The sequence below is a fragment of the Nuphar pumila genome, chromosome 13 (assembly GCF_984573655.1).
Source record: "Nuphar pumila chromosome 13, dmNupPumi1.hap1.1, whole genome shotgun sequence".
Classification (NCBI taxonomy): Eukaryota; Viridiplantae; Streptophyta; class Magnoliopsida; order Nymphaeales; family Nymphaeaceae; genus Nuphar; species Nuphar pumila.
The window spans coordinates 12618896-12628071 of NC_143261.1; positions in this window are offsets into that span (position 1 = coordinate 12618896).

Genomic DNA, 9176 nt, shown 5'->3' on the forward strand with positions numbered 1-9176 from the left:
TGTTCTAGGTTTTCAGGAGGCTTGGCATGAGTGAGGAGTACACGATGTTTTTGATTGAGGAGTAGATCATATAGATTTGTGAACGTGTACGTAGTTGAATTAGTGATGATTGAAGTAACAAAGCTCTCATATTCAAACAGGAGGCCTTTTAGGGTTATTTATACGAGTTCTTTGTCCTCTACAGGATGGTAGGCGGCTGCAAGAGAGTTGGCTAAAAACTTGATACGGTCCAAATATATCACATATCCATAATTTCCTTTTTGATAAAAGTGAGATCTTTCTTCAGAAGCATGAGTCTCAAAGGAGATTGAGATCCATATGACTTCTCTGAGAGAAGCCAGGCTTCACAGGCCGTTTTAGTTCTTATAATTTGCCCGAGAACAGTTTTAGAAACACTTGCTTTAATCCAACTAAGGGCTAGCTGGTCAGAACAGATCCAAAGAGGATACATCAAATTTTCAGTCTTACCTCCATCTTCAGTAATGAAGGGATCTGGTTGGAGATAAGATCCATCAACAAACTTGAAGAGATCTTGATTGATCATAACATATTCGAATTGTGATCTCCACAATAAATAATTGTCTTGATTTAATTTTATCGAGACTAGGCTCACGATGGCATTCCACTGAGTCATGGAGGATGAGAAAGTCGATGAAGCGGCCATTGAAAGCTTGTTGGAGATGGATGGCTCTAATACCATAAAGAGGATCACACAATATTGAGAAGCTCTATACAAAAAATTGAAAGGCTCAATATTCTCTCACATTGTTTTCAAAGAGATTGAGCAATGATATTTACAAACTAATAGAGAGTACAATAAAATGATAATACATGCATTTACATGGTACATGGGTTACCGTTTTATGATAATATTTATCATAAAATGGTGATACAAGTGATATAGAAGAAGACTCTAGAGACTTTTGTCCAGATTATTGTAGTCACTGAGAGAGTCCTAAATATCATTTTTGATAACCTTATGATTATCGTTTTTTTATAATCCTTGGATAGTTTGAGAGTCTTGACTTGGAACTGGACTCTTTGAGTTTCTCTCTCACGTTTGCACTCTTGAATCATGCAGACTCTTTGAACTTGGTCTTTATCACATGTACGTGATCTTTATCAATCCTCATCCGCCATTTGAATCTAGTGATATCCGACATATAAATATATTTTTGAAAAATATATTGGGCCATGCAATTCGTCTAACAATTCATCAATAACAGGGATAAGATGTTTATCCTCGAGTGCCACGATATTCAATGCCTTGTAGTCGATACAAAAGCATTAAGTATTGTCCTTCTTGTGAACAAGAAGTACTAGCGATGAGTAGGGACTCAAGCTGGGTTTAATTACTCCACTCTAACATTTCTTGTACTAATTTTTCAATTTCTCCTTTCTATGCATAAGTGTATCTGTATGGTCTGACACTAACTGGTCCCATGCCTGGAAATAATGTGATATGTTATCCTGGGACCTAGGAGGAGGCAGCCCTTAGGCTCGCTAAAAAGTACAACATATTCCTTGAGTAAATTGTCCAAGTCACTTGGAATGGCCTAAAGTCCACTAGGCGTGTTGTCATTCTCAACGGGCTTGGGGACATAAAGTTGCGCCATATGCATAGCGCTGAAGATTTTGAGTGCTTGCTCACTACTGACGCACTCACTAGCAGTTTTTGCATTTGTGCACAGTCATTGGCTTTTCGGCATGCTCAAATGTCATGACCATTTTCGTAAAATTACATGTCACACATCCTAACGAACACACCCAATACGATGTTTGCACCTCGCATGAGCAAAACGAATAGGTCGACCACAAATTTTGACCCTTGCACACTCAACTCTAAATCCGAGAACAGTTGGCCACATTTGAATTGGCTCCCATCACTAACCATAACAACGAAACGTGGATGTGGGTGCGGTGTGCACTTGAGAGATTGCACCAATTCCTCTCTCACGAAGTTATGTGTAGATCTCGTATCAATTAGGACCTCCACATGCTTGCCAGCTAGAATTTCGACCACTCGCATTGAATTTTAAAAGAAAGTTGAGACCAAAGAAACAAGAAAAAATTATTGTATAACTTTTTGATATCATCAACATAAACCAATAAATAAATAACCAAATCGTGATCTTGAAAAATAAATAACAAAGTATCATAAAGAGAGAAGCAAAACTTGCGGGACTGAAGATAAGAGTTGAGACGCTCGTACCAGGCACGTGGAGCTTGCTTGAGACCGTACTAGGCTTGATCCAGTTTGCATATATGCTGAGGAAAATAGGAGTCTTCAAAACCAAGAGGTTGTGCCATATAAACATCTTTAGATAGGAGACCATTTAAAAAGGCATTATTAAAGTCCAATAAGTGTATCGACTAATCTGACGAAACTGCAAGACTAAGAACAACTCGGATGGTGGTGGGTTTCACAACAGGACTAACACTACAAGAAAAATGTTAATTAGCGACGGAAATTTGCGACGGATTTTTTCCGTCGCAACTTTGCGACAGATTAGCTAGAGAAAACTTTCTTCATGAATCCGTCGCTAAGTAGCGACGGATTAGCGATGAAAGTTGTTTCATTGCTAATCCGTCGCTAATTAGCGATGGATTAGCGACGGAAAAATTCCCTCGCTAAATCCCTCGCTAATTTTCGATTTAATAGAGCGTGAAATTTTCCCTCTCTCCCCGTTCGAAATTTAAATCGGCCGCGCTCGATTTAAACTGACTTCTTCGGAGGACGACGACGTCGGAGAGCATGACGGCGACGAGGCAGTTTCACGGAGGACGACGACGTCGGAGGACGCTGGAGGACGGCGACGCCGGAGGACGCCGTCTCACGGAGGATGCCATTTCACGGAGGACGGCGACGAGGCAGACGCAAAAGCGGTGGCCGGAACCTCAGCTTTTGGCAGCTCGTTGGAGCCGAAGATGGCGGTGCCAGCAGCTGCAGTGGATGAGAAGAAGTGGTCGGCCTCTGGACTATCAAGGAACGACAATATTGAAGACGGAATGTTGTCTTTCTCCTTTGCGATCGTCCTTCCGTCCGGGGTGAAGTTGGAGGGAGACTCGAACCACTTTAACCTCGAGGCATCGGTGCGGGAGGCCGGTTCACGGAGGACGGCGATGCCAGAGAGCATCGGTTCACGGAGGATGGTTCACGGAGGACGGCGACGCCAGAGAGCATCGGTTCACGGAGGATGGTTCACGGAGGACGGCGACGCTGGAGAGCACTGGTTCTGTGCAATGCATGTCGGGTGCGGTATAAGTCCGGCTTATTGCTGCCGGAATACCGCCCGACAGGGATCAAATTTTTTTATTTTTATTTTTATTTTTAAATTTAGCGACAGCTTAGCGACGGACATTATTCGTCGCTAATCTGTTGCAAATTAGCGACGGAATTAACGACAGATAAGTTTTTTCGCTAATTAGCGAGCAAAAATTCGCGATGGTCTTTATCCATCGCTAATCCGTCGCTAAGCCGTCGCTAAACTGTTTAGCAACGGATTAGCGATGGATATAGTCCGTCGCTAATCCACGATTTTCTTGTAGTGTAAAAGTCTTCAAAAAATCAATGCCTTCCTCTTGATGAAAACCCTTAGCAACAAGACGAGCTTTGTAATGAGCCACAGAGCCATCTGCATGTCGTTTAATTCAAAAAATCCATTTGGATCCAATAATATTATAGTGATGTAGAGGAGGAACACAATACCAAGTGTGATTGATTTTGAGGGCATTAAACTCTTTTTTCATAGTCGTGCGCCATTTAGGGTCAAGATTAGCCTCTTTAAACGAAGTAGGTTTGGGTGTGAGTAGGACAAAACTAAAACAAGCAAGAGGTAGATGATAGTAGGTGGTGGTGAATACATGGGGTTTAAGAGAGTTGGTCATAGAACGAGTGATCATGGGGTGAGTATGGTCAGATAGGCAACTCATGATGGAGTCAGGAAAAGGAGATATAGATGATAGTGGTGAAGAAGAATCAGGTGGATCAGGAGCGGGAATATGGCTCACAGGAGAAGAAGGAACAAGCGAAGTAGGAGGGATAGGTATATCAGGAGGGACCGTCTATTGAGGAGGAGGCGACAAAAGAGGATCAGGAGGGGTTAGAATGACAGGAGGAGAAATGCCCCACTTGGAAAGACTAGGCAATAGGGAACGAGCAAATGGAAAGACATGTCCAAAAATGGACTCATCAAAGTAAACATAGCGAGAAATATAGGTGTGAAGTTAAGAGGGGTTGAAACAAAGGTAGCCCTTACGGCGAGAGGCATAGCCAAGAAAAATCCAGAGAGTAGTCTTTGGTTAAATATAGGGTAGCAGCCAGCATCAAAGACACGAAGATGGTGATAGTTGGGAGAAAGAAAAGTTCATACAGGGTCTTACGATTAAGTACTAGGGTGAAAAGGTGGTTAATGATGTAAACGACAGTGCGAAAAGCATTGACCCAGAAGGTATATAACAATGAGAAATTATGTAACAGACTAAGCCCTATTTCAACGGCATGTCGATGTTTGCGCTCAACAAGCTCATTTTGTTCTGAGGTATGTGGGCACAAAAAATAGTGGATTATGCCATGGTCCCATAAAAAACTTTCAAAATCACAAATGGTAAATTCGCCTCCATTATCAGTTTGAAAATCTCAGATTAAGAGTTGAAGTTGCTTTTCAGTGACATGCTTGAAAGACTTAAAACACTCAAACATTTGATACTTAGTATGCAATAAAAAAAACTATGAGAAACGAGAAAAATCATCTACTATGAGGAGAAAAAGGCAAAAACCTTCACGTGAAGCAACTGGAGCAGGCCCCCAAACATCGATGTGTAAAAGTTCAAGTGGAGATGTTGTAGAAGAGCAAGAGTGACCAAAAGAAAGTTTGTGAGCTTTGCCAATAAGACAACTCTCACACACTTTTATTTTGTTATTTTTATTTACAAAAATAGAATAATGAGAGTTTAAGTAAGAATCAATCTTCTTATTTGCATGCCCGAGACATTGGTGTCATATGTTAAAAGAAGTCATTCTGCTTGCATATGCCACCACCTGCATATGATCATCAAATTTGATTGGATATAGTCTCGCACTGGATTTCGGTCTCTTGAGACGAATCTTGTATGTTTGTCGATTAATTCAAAAGGGGTGAATTCAAAAATACAATCATTATCTTAAGTAAACTGGCTCACAGATAAAAGGTTCTTCATAATAGAAGGAACATGAAAAATACTCTTTAAATCAAATAAAGAGTCATAAGCTTTCAAAATAAGATTAGCAGTGTACGAGATTAGAAGCATCTTACCATTGTCAACCATGATTTGCTCACCCCCATGATATTGTGATTTATGAGAGACTTGTTGATCATCTATGGTTAGATGATTCGTAGCACCAGTGTCAGGATACCAATAGTCATTAGTGGATTGCTGAAGAAACATGGCTGCAAATGATTTAGAAATATCCCAACAAGTTTTGGCAATATGTCCTCATTTTTCACAATATTGACAGGTGGCAACCCCATGACCACCTTGAGTTAGACAGGGCTACTATTAGATGTGTTTGGAGAGGAATTTCTTCCTTATCCCCTACCACGACCTCGATAAAAAATGTTGCCACGACCTCGACCCCTGAAGGTGGTTTGATGAGGTTCAGGGGTTTCAAGAGGCTTGGCATGAATTAAAAGCACATATTTTTTTTTGTTAATAATCAAATAATATAGACCTGTGAAGGTATACAGGGTCGGATTAGTGGTGACAAAAGTCACAAAGCTTTCGTATTCAAGAGAAAAATCATTAAGAGTTATTTGAACTAATTATTTATCTTCTGCGGGATGATTGGCGGCAGTAAGAGAGTTGCCTAGAAACTTTATGCGGTTTAGATAGGACAACATATTCATGCTCTCTTTCTTAATAAAAATCAAATCTTTCTTCAGAAGCATAAGTCTCAAAGGGGATTGAGATCCATATACTTTTTTCAGAATAAGCCAGGTTTCATGGGCCATTTTTGTTCTCAGGATTTGATTGAGAACAACTTCAGAAACAGTAGTTTTGATCCAGCTGAGAGCCAACTGGTCAAAGCGAATCCAAATAGGATAATTTAGATTCTCTATCTTACCTCCATCTGTCGCGGCAATGAAGAGATCTAGTTGAGGAGAGGAGTTGTCGACAAACTTGAGGAGACCATGGTTAATCATAACTTATTTAAGTTGAGATCTCCACAACAAATAGTTGTCCCGATTTAATTTTTATCGAGACAAGGCTAGCGATGGCATTTCACTGGGTCATAGAAAAGGAAAAGAATGATGAAGAGGCCATTGATAACTCGTTGGAGCTTGAAAGCTCTGATACCATGAAAAAACTTCAAAGAGAATGAAAAGCTCGGATTTCGACTCTCTTATACACCAAGAGGCCGAGCACTATATTTATAATCATAAAAGAGTTTTACAGTATTACAAAGTTTGAGTTTTACAGGGTTTGTAATACATTATTCTACAACACTTGTGAATTTTAGTTTTTGACAATTTTATAAAAAAAATGATAATTTTTATTCTATCAAAAACGATAATGTCAGTTTTATGAGACTCCTGATTGAGTAGCTGCATTTGAGTTATCTTTTTTAGACTCTGTGCATTTGAGTTGTCCTGAACACCTTTTTATCATTTTTGGACTATGAGAATTCGTGTAAACTTTATCCTTATCAAATTCCACCGATCAAATTGAGCCTATAGTCAGAGGTAAGATCGACCTTCTCCAGCGTGAATGAAGCTCCAAATCAACGCAAGAATTGTTTGGCAGAATGAATTGAGAATTACGTAAAGTAAAAAAAAAAAAAAATAGAGGAGAAAGGAAGTAAATGTAGGACAAGAAGAACAAGACAAAATAAATAAATGAAAAAGACAAATCCTCACAACGTGATGCCAATCCTCGAAAGAGGCCTTATCCCTTAAGAGTCCATTCTTATCTCAAATCCTTAGATGCCTACCAAGGAACCCTTCTAAAACCTATTTATAGACTTTGGTTGGCTTCCTCAAGACGTTGAGCCCCTTTGACTTGTTAACTTTTCTTAGAGGCTCTAGTAGCTTCCTTAGGAAGCTGCTGATGTGGCTACTAAATTGTTGAGCTCCAGCATACCTGACTTCATACCCTTGACGCTGTCCACGTGGACTCCTTCCAACTGGGCGCCATCTTCACCAAAGGCTAAAGGTTGTGCAGACTGTGCTGGCCTGGCGTAAAGCTGCACTGGTGCGCTGAGTGGAGGTTTCGCGCCTACAAGGAATGAATACTCAGCTCGTCGCGTGCACTGCACGGCATTGGCTCGCGACGGGTACGTACGGTGTGCTGTGCCTAGGCGTAGTGCAACACATGGTGTCCCTGCTGAGGTTGAGCATTAGGCATGCATGGTTAGCCTCCTGGGGCGCACAGGAAAACTTGATGATGCATGCTCATTGATATTGAACATGCCCATCAAGCCAGTGTTTGGGGAGCCTTATTAAGTGCTTTCAGAGTTCATCGTAACGTCGATTTAGGTGAGATTGCAGCAGAGCACCTACTTGCATTGCAGCCAAGGAATGCTGGGAACTGTCCTTGTTTATAATAAATGTGCCACTGTAGTCTGTAGGTAGGTGGGATGGAGTAGACAGAGTTAGAGATATGATGAGGAGTATTGGTTTGAAAAAGAACCCAGGGGGCAGCTGGATCCAGATAAACATCATGGTTCACACCCTGCTAGCAAGGGATAAATCACATACCCAAATGAGTTGGAAACCTTGAACATGGAGATGAGAAAGGCAGGGTACCTTCCACATGCTAACATCGTCCTGGGAGACGTAGACGAGCAGGACAAGGAACACATCCTCTGCGGGCATAGAGAGAAATTGGCTGTAGCACTTGGGCTTATTAACACAAGGTCGAGAATGCCTCTGAGAGTCATCAAGAATCTGTACACCTGTGGTGATTGTCACTCGGCTATAAAATTCATCAAAATTTGAGCATAGGCCAACATTTGTTTGCGACACAAACAGTGTCACAGGCATAGAATTTTTTCTCAAACCTGCAATGTGTCGGACTGCGGCCAACCCAATGGTCAAAAGCCACACACTAACACTTTTACATGTGCTGAATCATTTCATTAGCCCTACGCATCACCTCATGCGCAGCTGCCTAGTGGAAGCTGATCAAACACATCTTCAAATGCATATTTTATCTAGTCCATGCCACTTTGTGCATAGCCATCTCATACCAGTTATCACTTTCGAAAAGAGCACAAACTTGACCTTAGTCTTACGTACCATGAAACGTATTGCGACTTCATGCACACACTACAACAAAACATCGTCACTGAGAGAACAAGACTTTGCAACCTCCAGTCTAAAGACCAGTTGATGATTGAACACCATAGCAAAGAGTATCACCCAGACTCATTCGTCGGCGCCTAGGCATTCACTCACCTAACCCCGAGTCACCATACTCGGTTGGAATCACCTAAGGTGGTCCATGAAAAAGTTAGCCCTAACCCACACGCACCCTCGTGCATTCAAACACTATGCATGAAAAACTCCTACAAACTAAGTGATCTGTAACCAAATCTCCAAATGCAACATCCTCTGATCCGCTAGCACTGCTTAACCAAACAGTGCTTGACGTCTGTGTTGCTACACAGCAATGCACTAACGACGATAACATTGCCTATCGTGTGTCGTGCTATCATCACACATCACCGATTAAGCCAACGTATACTGCATGTTCTTACACTCTATGCATTTTTCACTTAGTAGAGCTCCACTCTGCACATGCCCCATTCCGAAGGCTCATTTTTGGACAAACAGTTTTCATCATTTTAAAGATGAAATATGCGCTGTGAAAATTATTGGTGATTTCGCTTGGAGTAAGGTCAGTCTGATTCCACATAGCTGTGGCTTGGCAAGGAATAAGAGCTGTATGGGCTAACAATTGGCAGAAGTTACAGTTTCAGTTATGCTTTCAACCAGTGATCTGAACCCTCGTCTCATTATGCTGTGGGAACAAAGACATAAAGAGAAGTATTTGAATTGAGCACGGCGTTCACCAAAAACCCCTTGGTTTCCTATAGAGATTGACAACAAAGGGCAGTGACAAGTATCATGAAAATCTTCTAGCACGGCGTGCTCTGTTAGCATACCCATCGTTCACTTGTTGGGGTCAAGTTACAT